At 42.2% G+C, this 24,816-nt stretch overlaps 1 protein-coding gene across 4 annotated transcripts in view; it reads right to left on the bottom strand.

The window, feature by feature from the left end:
* The window catches only part of BCL2 (BCL2 apoptosis regulator), a 169,993-nt gene that overhangs the window by 105,121 nt on the left and 40,056 nt on the right, over positions 1-24,816 (bottom strand). The window lies entirely within an intron of this gene.

Below are 24,816 nucleotides of genomic sequence, written 5' to 3'. Positions count from 1 at the left end.
CAACTGCCATCTTGTCAGGGTTCATCACCCACAAGCTGGTACCTCCCTTATTGATTACCTTAGTTGATTCTACATGGAGCAGCTGATAGAGAATGTAGCTGTCCAGCTCTTAACAGGAGCGGGCCCCAGAGAATATACCTTTGCTAGTATGCTCACACTGCTTTGTCTATTAGCATCCTGACACAGGTCAAGGTGCAAGTGTTGATCTCGAAGGGCCCAGCATACTCCATGGAATATCTTCTCCCACATGACCCCTGCTGTGCAGATTGGTGAATAAAGACTTGCTATGTGCAAGGGCCTCTTCCTTGCATGGTTAAGTCACCAGGGCATGTTTTTTCTAGTAGTGGCATCACAATAGTGGAACTCTGTCTCTAGAGCAGGTGTGTTGAACCTTTGACCTGTGGGTCAAGTCCAGCTCAACTGGGATCCCAATCTGGCCTGCTGGAATTCCCTAGATGGCCATGCCACATTCTCCTAGCCCCACGCCTTTCCCCTAACTGTCCCCCCCCCCAATTCTAAAAGGCAGAAATGCCTGACTTAAGGCTTAGTTAATGGCAGTAAGAACTTTAAACTAAAACATGCTGCTATTTTGGCTCCACCCACCCAAGAACTTCTCTGAAACTGAATTTGGCCCTTGGACTGAAAGAGATTCAACAACCCTGCTCTAAAGAGATCAGTTTCCACCATTTTTTGTTTTTCATGGGCTTTCACATGCTAATAGTATGTTGCTTCTCCAGATGATTTGGGTAAATTTTGTCATTTTAACTGTAATTTTATTTTTACGTACCATTTGTAAACTGCCTTGAGCGCCCTTAGGCAAAAAAACGGCTACAGCATTTGTAAAGAACTCTATAAATGATATACAACACAGAAGTACCAGTTACATCCCTGAAGGAAAATCATTCCACAGTTTGAAAAGATGCTGCTCTAACACAGAAAGTGCAAACTCAGACTGCTGACTGGGACACATTTCTTTGTAAAGAGCAATTTTCTCTCTTGTCATTATTATGTGTAACTGTTGAATAACAAGTTAATATGAGCCCTGCCACTTAGGCATGTAGTGAAATTGCTCATATATTTAATTCATAAATCAATCCTTCCACCTAGTCCACATTTGGATGACATGGGAGGTGTCTCCATGAACTATTTACTGTGAACTGGCTGCATTTGGAGGTCGTTAGGGATATAGGACATCGTGGCCATCCAGCAGCCACTGCTTAAAGTCCGATTCTTTTCCTTAAGTCAGGTTCTCCGTGGTATAGTTGTTGTGTGCCCCAACCCCTGCATTTAAAGCACTAATTCCCTAAAGGCTGTAAAGTGCTTTCTCAAAACTGCGATTCTCCTTTGTTTGGTTTATTGCCATTTGGAAGTAACTACTTTCACCTTGGATCATCCCAATCCTGTGCAGCATTGGGTTAGAAAAGGGGCTGGTTTCCCATCCATTTCCCCTCCCTGTCTCTCCCAGCACAAACATATGTGTGCCTACTCAGGAGTAACTCCCATTGTGGTCAATGAGCCTTGTCCCCGAACTGCGCACTCCCAAGATTCCCATGAATCGAAATAACACATTTACCGAGCCTTAATGTCAAAGCTTCGATTGATTGCAGCAGGGCAGCTACAACACGGTGTTCCTTTCATGATTGTCGGGGCGGTGGGGAGAGAGTAATTTCTGTGGATAGAGGGGAGGAAACCTCCCAGGATTTTATCAAAGGAGAACAGGGGGAGAGCCGGGGGGGGGGGGAGAGCCTCTCTTATTGGTTGAGCAGCCCCTGCCAGTCAGATGACATTCACTCCAACCCCCCTCCCCATCCAGAAGTATGTTCTGTGAAGGGACTGCGACATACTTGCTCATGGAGCCCTGCCAACAGCAAAGCCGGCTTCTTGAAAAACCCAGGTAAGCCATGATTGACCTTCCCTTCTGTCTCCTTCCATTGTCGTGGAGAAACCTCCATGTAGTGGCAATATGTCAACTGAAGGAGCTGAATGCAGTCGAAGTCATTCCTTAAGGAGGGGATAATCACTTCACAACTCCTCCTATATGCAGCCTAAAATTATATCAGCTGTTTCATGCCAAACACTTACAAATTAGTCCCCCCCCCAGAACAGCAAAAGTTATTTTAAATCATAAACAATCAAATGACAGGTTTTCATTGAACTAGGAGTATGATTCTTTAAATTTTTGTAAGCTAGTGAATCTCTACCAATGCATTTTATAGACGTTTACTGTATATGTATAATTCCTTTGGAGTGCAAGCTTATGCGATTGCCACTTAATAGACAGAGGGCTCTGTCTATCCAAAGCCCAGCCAGCAAGAGCCAGGCAGAGCGGGAGGACAACAGAGGATTTTACAGCCTCTCTGTCCAAAAAAAAAACAATTCAGCTAGACAGGCCTCTCAGCCTGCCTAACTTACTTACCAGGGAGTGGGTGGGGATGGCAACAGAGAAGCTCTTGGAATGGGCAGATCCAGGCCTCTCCTCCCATCATTCTGCCCCCTTTTTTCCCTCTCAGATGTCGCTTCCAAGGTTGCAGTTGTGACCTCGGAAGAGAAGCTGCCACAGAGCTTTCCAGGGCACTGGGACAGGTGGGAGATCTCCTCTTCCTCTGTGGCTGTAGTTCTGTCTATGGCCATAGATGAAGAAATATGCACCATCCTTTCGCTCTCCAGACACTCTCTGGGAGTCTTGGATTGCTCTTCCAGTTACTTTAGATTCTGGTTCATTTTCTCTTAAAATAAAAACCCTGCTGGATCAGACCAAAAGCCCATCCAGTCCAGGATTCTCCGTCCAACACTGGCCAGCCAGAAGGTTCCGGGAAGCATACCAGAAGAGTGTGAAAGCAAACAGTCTACCTGTTTATTAAACTTGTCATCTAAGGCCCTCCTTCAGGTGCCTCCTCCAAGGAAGGCTTGAAAGGCGGCAACAAGAGAAAGGGCCTTTTTGATCCTCAACATTTTTATTGCATGGCTTTATACTGCTTTTATCTGCTGTTCTTTTGACTTTACTCTTTGTTGTGTGTATTTTATAATTTCAATTTTTAAACCACCCTGGAAATCTTTATATTGAAGAGTGGGCTATAAATTATTTAAATAAATGAAAAGGCCTGCTGAACTGAAAGATTTAGTAACTTCTTTGCACAAAGAATTGTTCCCTAAAGAGAAAGTGTGGAGAATGGGAGATGCATTGCTGGTATCAGTCTTTGAGGTCCAGAGAGCAAATATCATACGAAATGTTCTCCTGGAGCACAATGGGCACCTTTTTATTCAGAGTTCAAAACAATGGCAATCATGAAAAATCATGGCATTCATAGACCAAATCTGTAGATTGTATTAACCGTTGGCAGTCCAACAGGCTTTTGTAAAATAGTTGAGTATATGAGCTTTCAAGATTTAGAAATGAATGCAACAGAAGTGAAACTTTTTTTTAGAAGCCCCATTCATTTTAACCCAATCTTAGTTCTGCTGTTCTACCATCTGTAGATGATGATAAAATAACAAAACTTCCAAGTCTAGCCATTCTGTATGGTAGCATTTTACCATTAACAAACCCCTTGATTCTATCAGATGGGGCTTACGTCTGTCGAAGTGTATTACATTTCTAATTACTCTGATCCAGGTTGGTCTCCTATGCCTAACTTTGAGGTTGAGAAACTAGTTTCAGAAAGTCTTATTATTTCAATATGAGCCAAGAAAATACATCCCAAATGGCCACCTCCCAAACTGCTGAACGCTATCCAATCCCCAACAGTCAGAAGTCTGAGTGGGAAACCACCAGCACACAAGGACTGGAGCTAATGGGGAGAGACTTGGATGCGGGGCATAACTCTCATAAAGTTGCCTAAGTTCCAGACTACAACGCCTTGTGGATGAACAGGAAATAGGAAGCACAAGGGTGCAAGCAACAGCAGAAATAGATTTCACTAACATTTTCTAGTGGTGTCTGGCATTCAGAACAAACCTCCTTCTCCAACTCCTGTAGATTAAATTGGTGGACAAGACCTAATGGTTCCATGGTGCAGCCTCCAAGAGCAAATTTTTCAGTGGATTTGGCCTGATGAGCCAGTCTTATGAAAGCTCCAATAAGTATTGCAATTGTATGCCCTTGAATAACTGCACAAAGCTTCCTGTTCTTTTCCTTTTTTGCTCCCACTGCTTTTCTCTTTAATTTGCAAGATTGGCCTGACCAGTAACCATTTTCAAATATAATGCAATTATTTTCATGCAAACTATAAATATTTTCAGGCATGACATCAGTGCTGTATGTTTTCCACTGGTGTTTAGATCTTTTTTAATTAGGATGGGGTCTTTGATACTCATACTTGGCAAGCAAATTCAGTCTCTTTCAGTGTACTCCCCTTTTCCTGCAGTGCACATTTGCTTTTTTGTTATTTCCTGTCCTTGAAAATTGGCCTCATCTTCTGTCAGAAGATCTGATTATCATGGAAAAAAGAAATAAAACGTCCAAAAAACCATTATGGAACTTATTTTACATCTCCGAGTCAGAAAGGCAGTGAAAATAACCAGAAGGATGAGATAAGTGGTAATTCTAATCTGAGTGATAAAACCCCCCACTTAAATCTTTAGTGAAGTTGATACTACTCTGAACTGAAATTATTTATGACCACTTATGCTACAGCTTGCGCTTAAGGCAGATGCTAATTATAAAACAAAAATAAAAATGTTATTTTAAAGCATCTCTGTAACTCTGACGCTCAGTTTCCAGGAACCCCAGTGGCAAAGCACTGACGACTGAGTTCTTCAAAAGAAAGAATATGGACTAATTAATGTATTACCAGAGCAATGTGGGAACACTTTGGAGCATGAGGATACGGACAAAACGCTTGCATCTGTGTGACCCACTACATGCTCTCTTGACTGTTGCCCTTCATGGCTTCTTTGAGCTAGCCATGGGGGACTGTCCAGATGCATCAAGGGAGCGGTGAATGCATCACTGCATGATATGCGATACCTGCTGCCTTGAGGTGGTGGTGCTGCAACCACTCTTGAAAAAACTCTCTCTCAATCCAGAAATTCAGGCCAACTATCCTCTGGTCTCTCTGGTCGAGAGAGTGGCAGCGTCCCAGCTCCAGGCACTCCTGAATGAAACTGATTATCTGGATCCATTCCAGTCTGGGTTCAGGCCTGGGTTTGGGATGGAATCAGCCTTGGTTGCCCTGATGGATGACCTTCTTCAGGATAGGGACAGAGGGAGTGCAACCCTGTTAATTTTGCTTTATCTCTCATCGGTTTTGATACTATTGACCACGATATCCTCCTGGACCGCCTCCATCAGTTGGGAGTTGGGGGGCTGTCAGGGTTGTGTCTGAGCATATAGCTAGCGTCAGAGCACCTCAGATTTGGAGGAAGAGCTGCAACACATGGGGAACTTGCCCAGGCTTCAGAGGCACAGCTGGACTGAGAGGCCCTCCCTTCACACATCCCTGTGAGTGATAGTGAACAGGGGGAGGCAAGGGAAGGACAACCTGAACTCTTAGACGCAGATGCAGGCACAAGCGGGAAATCACAGGGGCTGAGCTCAGGCGCTCTGCCCGATTGGCTCGGCGTCAACAGCTGTGCCTCTTCTGTGACGCCTCTAGGCGCAGCTGTTGACACTGAGCCAATTCGGCAGAGTGCCTAAGCTCAGCCCCTGCAATTTCCTGCTTGTGCCTGTGTCTGCGCCCTGCGTCTAACAGTTCAGGTTGTCCTTCCCTCGCCTCCCCCTGTTTGCTATCACTCACAGGGATGTGTGAAGGGAGGGCGTCTCCATCCAGCTGTGCCCCTGAAGCCTGGGAAAGTTCCTCCCACATGTGTTGCAGCTCTTCCTCAGAATATGAACTGCTTTGACACTCTATATGCTCAGAGGAAACCCTGACATCAGCACTGTTTTACACTGGTTTGGCACTTACTTACATGGTACCAGAGAATAACACTGGGTGACTGTGCCTTGGCCCCCTGGCAGCTGAACTGTGGGGTGCCACAGGGTACGATTTGGTCCCCAATGTTATTTAATATCTATATGAAGCCATTGGGAGTGGTGAATAGAAGATGTGGGGCAAGGTGTCACCGGTATGCTGCTGACATCCAGCTCTATTTTTCTGTGACATCTGAATCAGGAGAGCACATTCTGAACCAGTGGCAGGATAGAGTTATGGGTTGGATGAGGACTAATAAACTGAAGCTGGATCCTGATAAGACAGAGACTCTATGGGTGGACATTTCCCAGGCCTGGGAACTTTTGTGGTATTTCCCTGTTCTGGATGGGGTTGTGCTCCCTCGAAATAGAAGGTCTGTAGTTTGGGAGTACTCCTGGATCCATGCTTGTCACTAGATGCCCAGGGGACCCCAGTGGCTTGGAGTGCCCATTACCAACTTTGGTTGGTGTGCCAACTAAGCCCATTCCTGGACAGGGATAGCCTAGCCATGGTGATTCATGCACTGGTAACCTCAAGAGCAGACTACCTTAATGCACCCTATGTGGGATTGCTACACATATTACACCTGCCTTAGAAGAACTGCACTGGCTGCTTATTAGCTACCGAACCATGTTCAAAGTTTTGTTGTTGACATTCAATGGCCTAAACGACTCGGGGCCAGGATACATAGCTGACCACTTTCCCCTATATACACCACATTGACCCAAGATCTTCTGAGGAGGTGTTATAGGTTGTTCTACAACCACCAGTATGCCAGGTAGTGGCACCCACCCTCTGGAACACTCTCCCACATGTGATTCGAGAGGAGGAAACTGTGGCAAGCTTCGAACGCCTCTATGAAATGCATTTTTGTTCACTCAGGCTTTCCCTGACTTGTAATCGATCATGACATTGCTCACTTTTACTGCTTTTGTTGTATCGTTTCTAAGGTATTTATTATTTTATATTATTTTTATATTGGTTCTTATACCGTATTGTTTGCGCATTTATGTAAATTGCTTGGAGATCCTGGGATGTCAAGTGGTATAGAAGCAGTTTAAATAAATAACGTTTGGATATATAGGAATCCCATGAGCGTAGCCAATGAATTGGCTCTTTCCCACATGAGTTGTCACAATGATTGATGTGACAACTTTGGGGACCAAATGTGGCCACTGAGGAGTTCAGCTGCTTAGTACGGCTACAGTACTCTCTTCATTAATTCCAATGGGGCTGCATGGAACTCCTGCATGAGCCCCCATTGAAATGAATAGAGGATGCACACCAGTAGTGCATGGTGAATTGCTTCCTGGATCGTATCTAGAGTAGAGCTTTATGACTCAAGCTTTAAGTAGGAGATTACAGCGGGGAAAACCTTGCTACAACAAAAAGTACAATGTCTTGGTACTTTCCAAGGCCACTTTTAAATATATACACAGTACCATCACAGCTTAGTAAAAAATTATGTGAAGTATAGGAAATGAGGAAAAGCCCCATCCTTTAAAGTCTACAGAGCCATACTGGGGGCTGCCCCATGATTAGTATTAAGTCTGCAATTTCTGATTGCTCTTTTGTGGTCACAGAACATTATTAGTCAAACTAAACACTGAATTGACCAAGCGTCAGAAAACACGAAAAGATGTTAATAGGCTGAAAGTGGATCAATGAGAAAGGCGGTGTGGAGTAACAATGCAACCCTTTTTATAATCCAGTGCATCAAGGTCAGCTTGTTTTGGAGCCAAGTAATTTAAGGTCATAAATCAAGACTCCCTAGAATACTTTCTGAATGGAAACAAATGCATAGACTAATATAGCAGGATTTTTATGAAGATTCCTAGAATAAGAAATGTACAGGTCAAGAGCAAACTCAAAGAGAATCATGCATCTTTGGATAGAATCATGTGAACATCTTAAATTGAATGCGCATATTCACATATGTATGTTCAGAATCTGCTGTGAGTGTATGTGTGTGTGTGTGTGTGTGTGTGTACATAAACATAGACTTCAGCTTCATCCCTAACAAAATGTTTGAATTCTTCTAGAAAGCTAAAATGACCTTGCTTCCAAAATAATCACATGGTACAGCATTGCCCAAATTGTATTGTTTCAGAATACTGGTGCAAGATTGCATGCCTGAATATTCCGCCTCATAACAAAGTACTTTGAAGACTAGAAAATCAGGGGGAAACATTCTAGCCTTGGAATTCTCCACATTTAGTGAAAATTGCGCAGCCTTATCGGAGCTTTGTCTTCTGGAATCTCCGCAGGTTTAACAAACATCAAAATACACATGCTCCCCACCCGCCTTTTTGCCAGTTCCCTCCCATATGATACCACCAGCAGATGGCGCTGTTTTATCGCATGATTTAAGGATGCAATCTTATTCAGATAGGAGGCCGCCTCTGAACTCCGAGGCGCCCGCCTTTCCAATGCAGGGCAGGAGAAGCACAGAGGAGATAATTCCCTCTGCACTTCTCCTGTCCTGCGTTTTCAGCTAGACAGCCGATTGGAGGGCAGAGAGGGGGAGGAGGCTGCTGTACGACACATTGGATGTGTCATACAGGCATTTCCGCTCTCCACGCCCTGGAACGCTCACCAGAATGCCCCTTTTCGGCTGCTCCACACTCCTCTTTCAAACGTGGAGGATGGGGCTGTTCCACGCTGCCTCCAAGGCAGTGCAGAAGTGGGGGAAGGTCGGTTCTCTGGGAAGCACGGGATCTGAGGTCGGTTCCCAGAAAACCAGATATCCTATGGCTGTCTAGCTGCTGTCTAGCGGCCATAGGATTGCTCCCTCAGTTTATTATCACATTTAAGGTGACTTTTAAAATGGCAGATTATCCGTGGAAACAATGCGAGAGGCATTGGAAGTTGTCAATGTCGTGAAAAGGACCCGTGAACTTCCGTAACATGCGGAAGGTATTCCCAGACACGTTTTTTTAAAATTTAACTTGATCATGAAACAAAAAATAAGAACAAAACAAGTTTATTCGCACATTTAGAAACAGGAAAATTGTAAATCAATCAATACGTATATGTCAAATGGTATATTACTGCAGTGTAAGTTCCAATATGTAATAACGGGTTGTATCCAATGTTAGTCCTACTTAGAGTAGACCCACTTAAATGAATGAGAGTTATGTTAGTGTCATCCCGTATATCAGTCACATGAATATTTGATATATGCCATTTCTTCTATAAATAAGATCTGTTAGCTTTTCCACTTCCACGATATCCAAACATTTCAGTAACCATACATCAATGAACAGAATCAGAGGATATTTCCAGTGTTTTTGCCAGATACTTTTAGCCGAGATCAGCAGATGCAATATCAATAATTTATGAATATTAGAAATATGTTCCTGAACTTTGTTAAAAAGCACCAATACTACGTTGCTTTATTATTTATTTATTTACCATATTCCAATCCTGCCTTTTTACATCAAGGTTCCCAAAGCAGCTTAATATAATAAAGAAATTAACAAAATAAAACATAATACTTTAACATTGTGCTTTCAAATATTCAGAATGCATCAACAACCTTGTAAGTAAGTGAGTATTATTATCGCCCATATTGCAGATGTGGGGCGGGGGGAGTGAAGCTGAGTGAGAATGCCTTACCTAAAGCCACCTGGTGAGTTCATGGCCAAGGCAAGATTTGAACCAGGGACTTCCTGATTCACAGCTCAGACTTTTAGCAGAATGATATAACAAAATCATTCAAAAACAAAACCAGTAAAAGCACACTTGAAGTGAAATCACAAAAGCCTGGCAGAAGAAAAATGTTTTCACTCATCTTTGAAAATGAGACTAAGGAAGAAGACAGACCCAGCTTCATTCCACTGATTTGGAGCCACACCCAAAAGGTTTTGCTCTTCCTAGAAGCTAATCTCAGCTCCCAGAAAGATGTCACTTTTAAGCAGAGCCTTGCTGGAAAATCCTAGATCATATGGGGGAACATTTCCTGAGATTAGTCAGGGCCCAGGCTGTGTGGGGCTTTAAAGGCCAAAACTAGCACTTGGAAACATACCAAGTGCATATGTTTCAGAATTATTGTAATATGTTCTACCAACTCTCACCTGTTAACAAGCAGGCAGTGTCACTCCATTTCCTGATGGTTTTTAAAAGCAGACCCAGACAGTGTGCATTACAGCAGCCCAGTCTTTAGCTCACCAGAGCATGAATGACAATAGCCAGGTCTCTACCTTCCATCAGTGGGCGCAGACGGCAAAAGGTATTCTAGGCCACAGCCACTTCCTGGGAATCAAGCAGCAATGCTGGGTCCAATTCATATCCCTCTCATAAAATCAATTAGTTGCCTGCTCTGCTTCCTTTATCCTTTCCAGAAAAAGTGGGGAAAGCACTGGGGTTATCTAAGTAGCTGTGAGACTAGAGCATGAGCTAAGAAAGCAGTTGACTTAAGTGCAATTGACAAATATCACTCACCACTAGCTCTGTCCCTCTCCATCTTTTTGACCCCATGTAGCCCAGTCCCCATTTTTCTTAACAAATTCAAGATCATTTGCCAGGAGGAGCTCTTCCATACAGCCAGTCCAGTCCTAAAGCATCTGTCTTTCCACCTTTATCTCCAAGGGGGAGAGCAAAGACACAACATTTGAAATGGAAAACTGAGGCCCCAAACCACCATTGCCCTGACTAACAGCCTGCCTTCACCACTTATCATCCTCTACTGTGCCTAGGGATGCTGGAGACATCTGAGATGGATTAAAATGAGCTCGGATTTCTAAGAATCCAACCTGTGGAATCCGCTGCAGAGCGACCCCCTCAGGCCCTGCGGAGTCCGTGGACTTTCGGATGATTTTTTTACTTTCCCGAAATTTACGCATATAAATCCGTAGAAAAATAAATAAGCTTCTGCTGAGGAAACATAGACTGGAATAGGGGACAATACACTAAATGTTATGTACTGGGGTAAATTATGTAAATACTTAAGTAAATACTTAAGTAAATACTTAAGTAAATACTTACGTAAATACTTACGTAAATATTTACGTAATTATTTCCGTATTTTTCCACATGACGGGAAAAAAAATTCGCATCTGTCTGTGGGCGGATGACGGAATGAAAGGCACCTGACAATCTGCAAAGCACAGACGGAGTGGATTTTACACAGTCTGTACATCCCTAACTGTGCCACAGCGCAAGTGCCTGCAAAACTAGGCCAATAAGGGTAGGCAAACCCATTTTGTGTGCATATGCTAGCAGCACACTAGCAGCGGCTTATTTTGCACCTACCCCCTGCCCAACCTATAAAAAACAAATACTAGTTAAGCACATACTCAGTCTTGGAACACATGATAAAAAGGAGCTGCCACTGTAATTAGGACATATTTCAAAATGGGCTACTCAACTGGACCAGACTCCTTTTTAGCACTGGGGTTATCTGAGTAGATGTGAGACTTGAGCATGTACTAAGAAAGCCTTTCGTAATTGTTGATTTTGCATTCAGTATAAGAGACTTTTGATATTGTTATTGTATTAGTTATTGATCCATGCTGTCTTGTAATGTTTTGTAGGATAATACCTTCAAAATACATTTTTTTCCTGCAGCACACACAACACACATAAATGTTGTTACATTTCCCTGATCTAGTTTATCGGATTTCTCCTCTTTTTGGAGCCTGTGAGTTTGGAATTACTTTCCTCATTATTTTTTATGGTCTTGGATGAGGACAGAAAATACTTCATAGGAGACAAAAAATAGTATGGATTTTGAAAACCACAATTTTGAAAGTGGTGGCCAAATTACATGTAATGCGTGAAACACAAGTTAAGAAGTTTTAATAGTTCCATAAAAATAAGATGACAAAAGCTGCTGGAGGGATAAGCAGATGAGCAGCACTGATAAATTATTTAATCCTTTTATTCTGGAATTTAAAAGGGATTAAATAGTTTAGACTGTCTGGTACGCTGTCTAAATTTTCCACAAATGAGTCTAGAATAGTACACTAAATGACAGTGATTAATCTGGCTGGAAGCAATATGCAACCAAGTCCCTTGATTGGTATTATTGTTACTTTAAGATAGGGTATTCAGACTCAAACACAATTCATTTATCTTTCAAAAAAAGAGGTTTATGGCTAGATATATTTTTGAAAGTATGTATTTGTGTGTGTGTGTATATATATCCCAATTACTTTTCATTATTGAAGATAAATTAAATTTCCTTTCTTTTGCTCTTTCTCTTCTTTATTGGAAGAATCCCTCAGAGTATTACTATTGCTAGGCATGTTTACTTCCAGAGAACTGTACGTTTGAATACTCCCCTTGTATGAAAAGATGTGCTGTACATACAAAACCACCATAACAGAGAGATGGCTACACTAGACCATTCTTCCTGACTTGCTACTTTTGTACACACACCATTTTCATATAGGGGAGCAATGAAACCAGCTTTCTCCAATCTGGTGCCCTCCAATTGTTTGGGAGTTCACCTCCCAGCCAGAACTGACAATGGTCAGGGATGCTGGGAGCTGTAATTCAAAATATCTTTCTCAGGTTGAGGAAGGCTGATTTAAACTATCAGTACTTAGGAGTATGGTACAGCCCAGCAAAAGCTGGACACATCACTGTTTCAATTGTCACTTGTTTCAGCTCTAAGAGTGCTTCCAGACCGTTCCTTCTTAACGGATATTCTGCAGTAGGAGAAAAGACGGAAGAAGTGCTGGGAAAACACAGGAGGGTCATGACTTGACGATGATGACATCTAGACTGTCCATATAATTCTGGAAATGAAGCAGGGCGATGGAGCCATAAAAGTCTCATCTGGAAGCACCCTAAACCTGAGGTCAAGGCTGCATGATGGTGGTCCAGCAATTAGTGCCACCATGATCAGGCCACACCGTGTGTGCTACAAACAGAAACGGATGCCACCCTGGCCATGTTGTGCAAACAAGGGTGCTGTAGCAGATGAAGTGACAGGAAACTGCCATATGTGATGAACTGTGCTTCCTACCCCTTCCCTGGAAATGGCATATATATATATATATATATATATATATATATATATATATATATAATTACTTCTTTAGTGAAAGGGCCTCAAGGTGAAAACAGATGTGATGTTTAAAAAGCAGTCACACCCCGTTCTCCACCTGTTTTTAACCTGGCTTCACAGCTTGTATGACAGATATAAGTATCAGCAAGTCAAACACTGAGTTAATCATCAGTCTAGACCCACCCCTTTCCAGATTTCAGGTGGGCTGACTGCCTGAGATTATCTTTGGAGGTCCTTCCAGGTGCTCCTACCAAATGAGGCAAGGTGCGTAGCTACCAGAGAGAGGAGCATCCCAGTTACAGAATGGGAGCATCCCAGTTACAGGATGTCCTCTCCAGAGAGGCTTGCCTGGTGTTCACTATCACTTTTGGTTTCATCTTTATTCTACCAGGCATTTTAATGCCTCTTTAGTGGCTCTTATAGCGTTATCTTATACATGTCTGCTCAGTAAATTCCACTGAGTTCCATGGGCATAGGATTGCAGCCTTAGGACACAATCCTATACGTTTAAATCCGATACATGTTTAGACAGAAAAAGGTCCTACAGCTCCCAGCGTTCCCCAGCCAGCATGGGAGTTGTAGGGCTTTTTTCTGTCTGAACATGCATAGAATCATAGGATTGCACCCTTAAGAGCTTTTTAATTGCAAACTGTTGTGCTGCTTGAGAGTTTTTTGGACTGATTGTTTTATTGATTTTATTCTCTGTTCTGTAGTGATTTCATGCTGTATTCTGTATTTTCTTTGTTTTTAAATTGAATTTCAAAATATTTTAACTTTTCATTCTAAGCTGCCAAGAGAACCTTTGGTTATGGGGCAGCATACAAATCTTCTTAGGTAAACAAAAATAATTTCAAAATCACATGTAATTAAATCTTTTGCCTTATTGAAAAAATGCCAACATTATAAAAACAGGTGAAACTCTTCCAGGATGGGGGCACTGGCATCATAAGTACTTACACAGATGCTTTTCCTTAGGTCAAACTGAGCCGTGCTGCAAATTGGCAGAACCAGCTTTTCAGAGCTTGTGTCTTGGGAGAAGAAAAGGTACATGGGCAGAACAATCCTAAGTGAGGGTGGGGAGGAGCAAAGTGGTGGATCTTCTGTCTCATCTCTAGCGTTACTGGTTTGTGCCAGCCAGGGCTGAAAGATGGGGGGGTCCATATATTTCCAATCCCCCTGCTGATAGGAATGAGAGGGAAATCAGCTCCAGAAGGCAGCTCCAGAAGTAGTATAGCTGATGGACACGGTTTGGGTCCACCTGGGGGAATGGAGCGGCTTTGGATGCAGTGGATTCAAAGTTGGTTCCTCTCTGCCCTGACCCTGCCCATAAAAGTCCCCATTTTAGGCTGGCCTACCTGCCATCTATGGCTGGAGAACTGTCCACCCACAGCATCAAAGTCCGCAGTGGTGGTTCCTCTCTGCCAGTAGAGGTCAATGGGCTAGCACCAAGACACCATCCTAACCCCGTCCAGCCATCACCTTTTGGGGGCTAGAATTGTGCTCTATCGGTGCAATCCTACACATGCCTACTAAGAAGTAAGCCCCACTGAGGTGAATGGGACTTTTCCCCAGGTAACTGTGCACAGCATTACAATGTAAAAGTACTAAATGCAATGAAGGCACTTTCATACTGGCCCCTGTGCTCTGGAAATATTATGTCTCTATTCAGCCTAGCTTCAAAAAACAAAAGCATAGCCTATTTCTTATCACTTTCCCCACAGAACTAAGCCATGTCAACATCTCACAACCACCTTTTATTTTGTCGTTCAATATCTTGCTGGCAAGCCTCAGGTATAGAGAGTTTTATTTACAAGCTTCCCGCAGAGATCTACTTCTATATCTAACAAAAGGATCTGACCCTATATATGTTTGTCTCCTTAGTGACATATACTGTACTGCTGAACACAGCAAGCTTACCTCATATTTTAAACTTTGGGGAGGGGGGAGAGGAGGAATCCACCACCAAGTTTAATTATTAAATTATTTCATTATTTTAAAAAAGAATGAAAGAAAAATATACTTAAGTAGTTTCATATGTAAACAAAAAAATACTGTTCATCTGGGAGAGATTCATGCACTGTACACAGAACAATATGTAGCTCTTCTTATTGTTTTGTAGTTCCCAGCTCTGAATTTATCCAATTATATATCTATTGTGCGATGGGCCTGGCATGAGGGATTCCATTTACAAGAAATATTTCTGAGATCACAAACACTCCAGGCTAAATGCAAACACTGGAGCAGATGGTAACTGATTCAGTAGGACTCTGCCTTGGGGTGCTAGAAGGGGAGAAAGTCTTGGAAAGTAAACTCCACTGACAAAATAACTTTTATTATTATATAAGAGAAAACAAATACAGCTTCATCAGTCCAACAAGCAGCTAGGGCCTCAATCACACAACAACACATCACATAGTTCTGTTGGATTATTTTTCAGAAGAAGGCAAAAGACTAGCAAAGGAGGTACAGTTACCCATCTAAAAAGATGACCACTCCTTTCAGGCATTACATTGCAGAAGTAAGCTTCATTGATTTGAGTTAGAATTTAATATAATTATAGGGAAGTTGTTTAGATTTAATTGAGGGCAGCTGTTCATATTACTTGGATGCAGGAAGGGGGAGAGGAAGCATGAGGGAGTTATGCTTCCTGTTTCTGTGGCTGATATAAATGTTCCTCTCTTCATGGATCACTGCCTTGTTGTGGCGAAGGGGCTTGCGTAACTCAGTGAAGCCATAAGCTGTGCCGTGCAGGGCCACCGAAGATGGACAAGTCATGGCGGAGAGTTCTGACAAAATGTGGTCCACTGGAGAAGGAAATGGCAACCCACTCCAGTATTCTTGCCAAGAAAACCCCATGGAACGTATCACAAGGCTAAAAGATATGACAACGGAAGATGAGCCCCTCAGGTCGGAAGGTGTCCAATATACTACTGGGGAAGAGCAGAGGGAATTTCCAAGTAGCGTCAGAAAGAGCGAAGCGGCTGGGCCAAAGCCAAAAGGACACTCAGCTGTGGATGTGTCTGGTGGTGAAAAGAAAATCCGATGCTGTAAAGAACAATATTGTTTAGGAACCTGGAATGTCAGATCAATGAATCAAGGTAAGCTGGAGGTGGTCAAACATGAGATGGCAAGATTGAACATTGACATCTTGGGAATCAGCAAACTAAAATGGACAGGCATGGGCGAATTTAATTCAGGTGACCATTATATCTACTACTGTGGGCAAGAATCCCTTAGAAGAAATGGAGTAGCGCTCATAGTCAACAAAAGGGTGGGAAAAGCAGTACTGGGGTATAATCTCAAAAACAACAGAATGATCTCAGTACGAATCCCAGTACGAATCCAAGGCAAACCGTTCAACATCACAGTAGTTCAAGTCTATGCCCCAACCACTGAGGCCGAAGAAGCTGAGGTTGATCGGTTCTATGAAAACCTACAACACCTTCTAGAACTAACACCAAAAAAAGATATTCTCTTCATCATAGGCGATTGGAATGCTAAAGCAGGAAGTCAAGAAATCACCGGGATAACAGGCAAGCATGGCCTTGGTGTACAAAATGAAGCAGGACAAAGACTAATAGAGTTTTGCCAAGAGAACACGCTGATTATAGCAAACACTCTTTTCCAACAGCACAAGAGGCGACTCTACACATGGACATCACCACATGGTCAATATCGAAATCAGATTGATTCTGTACTTTGCAACCAAAGATGGAGAAGCTCTATACACTCAGTAAAAACAAGACCTGGAGCTGACTATGGCTCGGATCATGAGCTTCTTATTGCAAAATTTCGGCTTAAATTGAAGAACGTAGGGAAAACCACTCAACCATTCAGGTATGACCTAAATCATATCCCTTATGAATATACAGTGGAGGTGACAAATAGATTTAAGGGATTAGACCTGATAGAGTGCCTGAGGAACTATGGACGGAGGTCCGTAACATTGTTCAGGAGGCAGCAACGAAATCCATCCCAAAGAAAAAGAAATGCAAGAAAGCCAAGTGGCTGTCTGATGAGGCTTTACAAGTAGCTGAGGAAAGAAGGGAAGCGAAAAGCAAGGGAGAAAGGGGAAGATATACCCAACTGAATGCAGAGTTCCAGAGAATAGCAAGGAGAGACAAGGAGGCCTTCTTAAATGAACAATGCAAAGAAATCGAGGAAAACAACAGAATGGGAAAGACTAGAGATCTCTTCAAGAAAATTGTAGATCTCAAGGAAACGTTTTGTGCAAAGATGGGCATGATAAAGGACAAAAAAGGCAGGGACCTCACAGAAGCAGATGAGATTAAGAAGAGGTGGCAAGAATACACAGAAGAACTATACAGGAAAGATCTGAATGTCCCTGATAGCCATGATAGTGCGGTCACTGAACTTGAGCCGGACATCCTAGAGAGTGAAGTCAAGTGGGCCTTAGGAAGCATTACTAACAACAAAGCTAGCGGAGATGACAGTATTCCAGCTGAGCTATTTAAAACCCTAAAGGATGATGCTGTTAAAGTGCTGCATTCAATATGCCAACAAACTTGGAACACTCAACAGTGGCCACAAGACTGGAAAAGGTCAGGTTACATTCCAATTCCAAAGAAGGGCAACGCCAAAGAGTGTTCAAACTACTGTACAATTGCACTCATTTCACATGCCAGCAAGGTTATGCTCAAAATCCTAAATGCTAGGCTTCAGCAGCATGTGAACCGAGAACTACCGGAAGTACAAGCTGGGTTTTAAAGAGGCAGAGGAACTAGAGATCAAATCGCCAACATTTGCTGGATCATGGAGAAAGCAAGAGAATTCCAGAAAAACATCTATTTCTGCTTCATTGACTATGCTAAAGCCTTTGATTGTGTGGATCACAACAAACTGTGGCAAATTCTTAAAGAGATGGGAGTACCAGACCACCTTACCTGTCTCCTGAGAAACCTGTACGAGGGTCAAGAAGCAACAGTAAGAACCGAACATGGAACAAACCGATTGGTTCAAAATTGGGAAAGGAGTACGACAAGGCTGTATATTGTCGCCCTGCTTATTTAATTTGTATGCAGAGTACATCATGAGAAACGCCAGGTTGGATGAATCAGAGGTCGGAATTAAGATTGCCGGGAGAATTATCAACAACTTCAGATACGGAGACGATACCACCCTAATGGCAGAAAGTGAAGAGGATCTAAAGAGCCTCTTGTTGAGGGGGAAATAGGAGAGTGCAAAAGCTGGTTTGAAACTCAACATTAAAAAAACTAAGATCATGGCATCTGGCCCCATCACTTCCTGGCATATAGAAGGGGAAGAAATGGAAGCAGTGACAGATTTTATTTTCTTGGGCTCCAAGATCACTGCAGATGGTGACTGTAGTCATGAAATTAAAAGACGCTTGCTCCTTGAGAGGAAAGCTATGGCACACCTAGACAGCATAGTAAGAAGCAGAGACATCACCTTGCCGACAAAGGTTCGTATAGTCAAAGCTATGGTTTTCCCAGTAGCAACGTATGGCTGTGAGAGCTGGACTATAAGGAAGGCTGAGCGCCGAAGAATTGATGCTTTCGAACTGTGGTGCTGGAGAAGGCTCTTACGAGTCCCCTGGACTGCAAGGAGGTCAAATCAGGCAATCCTAAAGGAAATCAACCCTGAGTGCTCATTGGAAGGACAGATACTGAAGCTGAAGCTTAAATATTTTGGCCACTTAATGCGAAGAGAAAACTCCCTGGAAAAGACCCTGATGCTGGGAAAAATTGAAGGCAAAAGGAGAAGGGAACGGCAGAGGATGAGATGGCTAGATAGCATCACCGATGCAATGAATATGAACTTGAGCACACTCCGGGAGACAGCGGAGAACAGGAAGACCTGGCGTGCTATGGTCCATGTGGTCACGAAGTGTCGGACACGACTGAACGACTGAACAACAACAACAACATAAATGTTCCAAAAACGAACTTGCAGGGGTGAGATGCACAAGATCTTAATGTGGAAACAACTTGTGCATCTCCCTGATTGAAGTTCCTTTTTGAATGTTACACCAGCTGCATCCGATAACATGAAGAGACACCTCTAGCAAACAGTCTAAGGGTCTGATCCTGTGCACTTACCTGGAATTAACTCCCACTGAACACAGTTGGACTTACTTCTGTGTAAACATATGCTGTAAGACACTCATTTGCACTTGCTTTCTTTTCTATCTCCACAATTCAACCTAAGGTATTTGAAGCATTTTAGATGGACACCCTTAATTTCATACACATCTTAATTTTCCAACAGAATCCATCCACTGTACTATTCAGCAGGGGAAGCAGGTTTGACCATCTCATGCCATTCCCAAGAAATAATAATAGTAACAAAAACACAAAAGGAAATGCAACAGGCAGGGGTGATGAAATCTTAGGAAGCTGCCAGGGAGGTAGACTGATGTAGCCATGTAGAAATTTTGAACCTATTTCCCCAACATAAAATATTTTAAGGCTTTTTCTTTTTTAACACTTACATCTCACAAATGTCAACAGGCACTTTGCCTTGGAACTGAATGATTTCATCCCATGCATAAAAAGCTCTGTTCAAATACATTTATGATATCAGATGTAATGTATTCCATCGCACCAGTACAGTCAAGGGTGTGTTCCAGATCTGTTAAACTTCTTGTATCCAACCGGGCATAATCCACAATCTATTTAAGAAATTGGCATCATCCCCTTTTGTTATATTTATCACATTTCTATTCCACCCTTCTCCCAAGGAGCTCCAGGGAGAGTACATGGGCTTATTTCATTTTATCTTTGCAATAACTCTGTTAGGTAGGTAAGGCCAAGAGGCAGTGACTTGTCCAAGGATACCGAGGGAGCTTCTTGACTAAGCAGGGATTGAACTTTGGGTTGGTTCCACACTAGCCCTTTTCTATGGAGTTGCCGTTCTTCGTTCATTCACTTTTTATGGGGAATCTACACAATGTTGTTGTTGAATTGTTGTATTCCACTATTTTTTGTGTTGTCTTCCCATGTGTTTTCACTCATGATATGTGGTGATTTTTATTTTGCTACAAAACACAACTGCAGCAATAGCCCATCCTGTGTGGAGCGCAAAGCACTGTTAGGGCTTTTAAAGGGAACTGTTCCTTTAAATTGAAAGCTTCCTGATCACAGTTTCAGCCTATTTTATTGCTTCCTTGGTCAATCCAGCTGGGAGATTAGTGCTGAACTGTCCCTTAACTAAACTGTTACTACAATGGAAAGAAAAGAGGGGGAAACTGAAAGAAATTAGTAATGTAATAGTCTCCCAACCTCTACATGGAACAAAAGCTGACTAAAATAATGTCCCAGCAGCCGTGACCAGGGAAGCAATAAATGGGCTGAACCTGTGAACAGAAAGCTTTTAATACCATTTGAAAGGACCTTTGCTGAATGGAACTTACTTGTGAATAGACACATTATAGAAGGACCTTGGCCAGGGAGATGTTACTTAATATAGTGCCAGATTAAATGATGTGAGGAACCTCTGTTTTCATCCTATTTCCAGGTAGCTGCAGAAAAGCAAAGCCTCAGCAGCACTAAGCAACACTGGTTTCTCATCAAGGCTTCTTCAGCCAGGCACCTTTGATACCAGGGAACATCACAAGTTTTGCCATTGGTGGGTTTCCAGCCTTATCATATCACTACAATAACAGCTACAATTCTGTTATGTACGCACTGTAACTTTGAATCACTGTAAAGGGCTTTTCCTATTTTGTTGTCTAATTCTCATATATTGCTGATATTATGAGAACAAAAACTCAGCAAGGGACTTTCCCAATGAATATATCTAAGGGTTACTCCCATAAAGCATACATGGATTTAGCATGGGGGAAATAGCAGGTGTCCAAATAAACTATTATGATGGATGTATTTAAATCTGGTATTTAGCATATCAGATTTGTTTAAAAAAATAACTACACACACAAAAAATTTCTTGGATAGGTTTCCTATTCTGTCCACCTACTATAATCACTATGTGTTATGGGGCATGTTGATCTCATCGGATTGCCTAGCACATTGGATGGAAACTATATTTCCACCCACCTATACTGTAATGTAATAAGAGACCTTATGATGGTGGTGATAATGAATGCCTCTTGACTCTGATGTCACAGAGCTGAGGCAGCCAGAAGGATTTCAGGCCGCCATTGGCTGAGCTGTTCTGAGGGACAGAAGAGACAGAACAGCCTAGGAAAAAACGGGTAGAAGCATGGTCCTACAAGATCAGGAGCCAGGAGGACAAAATAAATTTTGTGCTCTTGGCATGCTGTTCAGATTGAACATGTTGAGGAAAATGGCAGAGTGACATGGTTCACACATCTGTGATTGGAAAATGTGAGTAATTTAACCCACAATTTGCAAGGATGTGGGTTGCTGGCAAGCAGCTTCCAGTTTCTGTAAACAACCTCCAATCATGCAGCATGCGGACCTGGCTGAGTATGGTGTGTGGCTAAACAACCCAAAAGGTAACCCATGGTTTATTGTTGGGTTAACCAATGGGTTGTTTGGCCCCTGAACAAACCATTGGTTCAGATTCGCACATCATGTTGACAACCTTCGACTGCACTGATAGGATGCAAAAAATGGAAGCAGCTCATGCACTGCATGTACCTGCAAACCTTGAGTTAATTAACCCATGATTTGCTGCCAAATGCCACCATGATGTGCGAATGGCTCCACTCTGGCTTAGCTATATCCAACTGCAACTGCAGAGTATCAAGGGGAAGAGTAGGCTGGGCCTCACATCCCTACTATCCACATCTGCCTCCCAGCTTGGCAGCCCTTCTTTGCCAGCTTTCTGTTCTCTTTGCACAAAGACTTCAAATGATCATGGCCATTATTCTATTATTTAAAAATATTAGTAAATCATGAAAAAATCAATATGGAACATTTTTCATAATAAACAGGGTTTTGAATTAGATGTCTGGCAATCAATAGGATAAAAAGTGACATGTATGGATTAATGAAGTACCAGTCCTAGTACCAAACCCCTGATGGATCAGCCCTTTAAAATGGTATTAAGTATAGTTTATCTGAACAAGCCAGGAGCATTAATCATGGTTTGAAGTTGGCTTGTCTGAGCAAAACATAGTTAATACTAGCCACCATCTGTACCAGTTCAGACATAACGACAAACAATTATTAGTTTAAAACAAGAACTGAAGACTTCCTCCTCCCTGCAGCTACACCAAAGAAAGAGAGGGGAGGGGGAGAGCATAAGCCCAAGGCTCACCCAGGCTCATTCCTGTAACGTTGAATTATGGTGTTACATTGAAACGCAGCTGTCTACCCAACCACAACACCTCCCTGCTCATAAGTTAGGGTTTGTTGGTTTGTTTGTTTGTTTAAAAAAGGCCTGAACAAAGTAGCTTTTACCAGCATTTAACAACAAAAAAGCAACAGAATCCCACTTACAATAAATACTATTCAGTGGGACAAACAGCTTGGCCTGTGTTCTTAAGAGAGGAATGGTATTTTGGTAACAAATCCTTTATAATGAATGTGTGTTTCTTTAAGCATTTATGAGTCAGATCACAAAGGAAAATACGTCTTTCATCCTGTCATTACTGCAGCCATGGAAAATGTACAATGTAAAAGGCCGTGTAGCCTTGCATATCTAACCCCCTGCTTTCTTTTCTCACATTCCCTCTGGCTACAGCAAATGAAAAAGAGCATATCACCTATAGCCTTCCATGCAATGAAGCTAGTCACAACTGAAGCTGCATCTTCCTGTGTTAAGCATGGAATAAGGCTTGACAACTGCTTCTGTACTCAAAACTATTTTCCATCTAACAGGAAGAACACAACTAACCAAATTGTTTCTTTGAAGATGGGCCATTCTTTTTCCTGCAGCAAATGGATCTGACGCCTACTCCTGATTCAAGCATCACCCACATACAGTGTTTGTCACAACTAAAGCTGCTTTGCTAGTTGGGTGCATTTTTTAAAGAAATGGTTTCAATTTCTCCTGGGTTTTTTTTTTTTTGCATGTGTACCTGCCTTCTGTTTCTCTGATGGGAAATACTGTAGCATCTGATCTGAAAGATTCTATAACAGAACTATTACAAGAGTAACTGAAGGACATCCATTCCAGCCCAGCCAACATTCTTTAACCAACATTCTAGTCTCTAACTCTACATAGGTTCTACTTTGTATTCACCTTATGAACAGGATCTCCTGTTATGCTGACTTCCACCTTTTTAGTCTGGTTTATCCTATAGTGCAGCCTTCTCCAACCTGATGCCCTCCAAGTGTTTTGGACTACAACTCCCAGCATGCTTGACCACTGGCCATTCCGGCTTTAACTGATGGGAGTTGAAGTCCAAAACATCTGTCTCCCTCTCAATCCATCACCTTCTCAGCCTATTGTACAATCGTATGTTGCCTATGAAAGGTTTTGCCATAATAAATTAATACATCCAAGAACTCACAGAACTTGTCTTTTTTTTTTTTAGCTATATTAATACTCAAAGATGCAAAGGCATATCTTGTAGGGAAAATGGAGGGAACCCCCACAAGAAAATGTTGTATGTTCAGCAATCTCATCATGTAAACTCACAATTTAAATCAGTCTTCCATCCAGCCAAGCTAACCACTTTTAAATCTCATTGATTTCAATGGCTCATGCTTAACTCCCCCAATAAAATAAAGAGGACTTTAAAAGTGCTGAACTTGGCTGGATTGTGCCTCAAATTCATCCACCTTTATGGTGGAAAATGGGATACATTGTTATTGAATAAAATCAGTATAAACTTTTTATTTTTATTTTAAAAGCACTATTCACTTCAGAATCGATTCAGAACATAGCATGTCTGCAAGCTATCTTTTTTCAACCTTCTGTGTTTTCTTCTAAATTCTATATGGGATGTCACCACTTTTAAATAGGGCTATAACCTCTAACCACCAGAGGGCAACATGAATGCACACACAAATGAAAAACACAGAAATTATACCTTTTATTAGGCTAGATGGTCCTTTAAATTGTAGTTCTTGGGCTATATGCTTGTCATCAGGCATAGCTTGTTCAGGGTAAATTAAAACAACCCCCCCCCCCAAAGGTGGAGCTCATTATTTTCTCATGTGAGTGTGTTGTTATTTAGAACAAAGGCAAAGGAGGCTAAAGCAGAAAGTAACATTGAAGATTGTCATGTTAGTCTGGATCTCACCCAGCTGAATATTGTTAATGTGATAAGGAAAATGCAGGAGAACCATTTTTAAAGTGAATGCACTTATGAGGCTTGGCTCTTTTATTCAATATACAGAGGCAAGTAATTCAAATTTTAGTCACTTCTGAAAATTACATGTCAAATTACAGGGCCTATGTCAAATTACACAGCCAGCTCCAAGGCTGAGGAAGTCCCTGGCAAAGTGCCCCCCGCCCCCAATGGTGGGCCCCTTGGGCTTATAAAGCAGTGGTGTACACCTTATATCTGTCATTTAAGATTTTCCACAATGCCCCCAACATAGCACTGCTCCAGGGCATTCTGGGAAATTTAAATGGCACATCTTCAGATCCAACTGCCCAGGGCTAAAGGCAGCCAGGGCAGGCATCAGTGGTGGGCCCTGTTGAGTGGCTATTGCCCAAGGATATCACATGGTGACACCAGGCCTGCGTGATTAGGTTGCAAACAGATTAGGTTTGCTCAGAAAAAAACAGTTGATTTGTTGAAGTTATTTATGTTCTCCAGAGATGAGCTCATGAAAAAATAGGCAACAAATGATCAGAATAAAATAGTTCTCCATTATTTTCACTGGATTTTCGCATAATCTTTTAAAAAACAGAGTTAAATATTGATTTCCATTGATTTTACATGGGAGGAAGTTAAGTACATGCCTTTTGAGTGGTAGGATCCCATTTGTGGAATGCTCTCCCCGCAAGAGGCTTGTCTGGTCCCTACAT

The sequence above is a fragment of the Heloderma suspectum genome, chromosome 4, assembly GCF_057233095.1.
Source record: "Heloderma suspectum isolate Gila_16-S chromosome 4, 16-S_ref, whole genome shotgun sequence".
Lineage (NCBI taxonomy): Eukaryota > Metazoa > Chordata > Lepidosauria > Squamata > Helodermatidae > Heloderma > Heloderma suspectum.
This window is presented reverse-complemented; position numbering and strand designations above follow the sequence as displayed.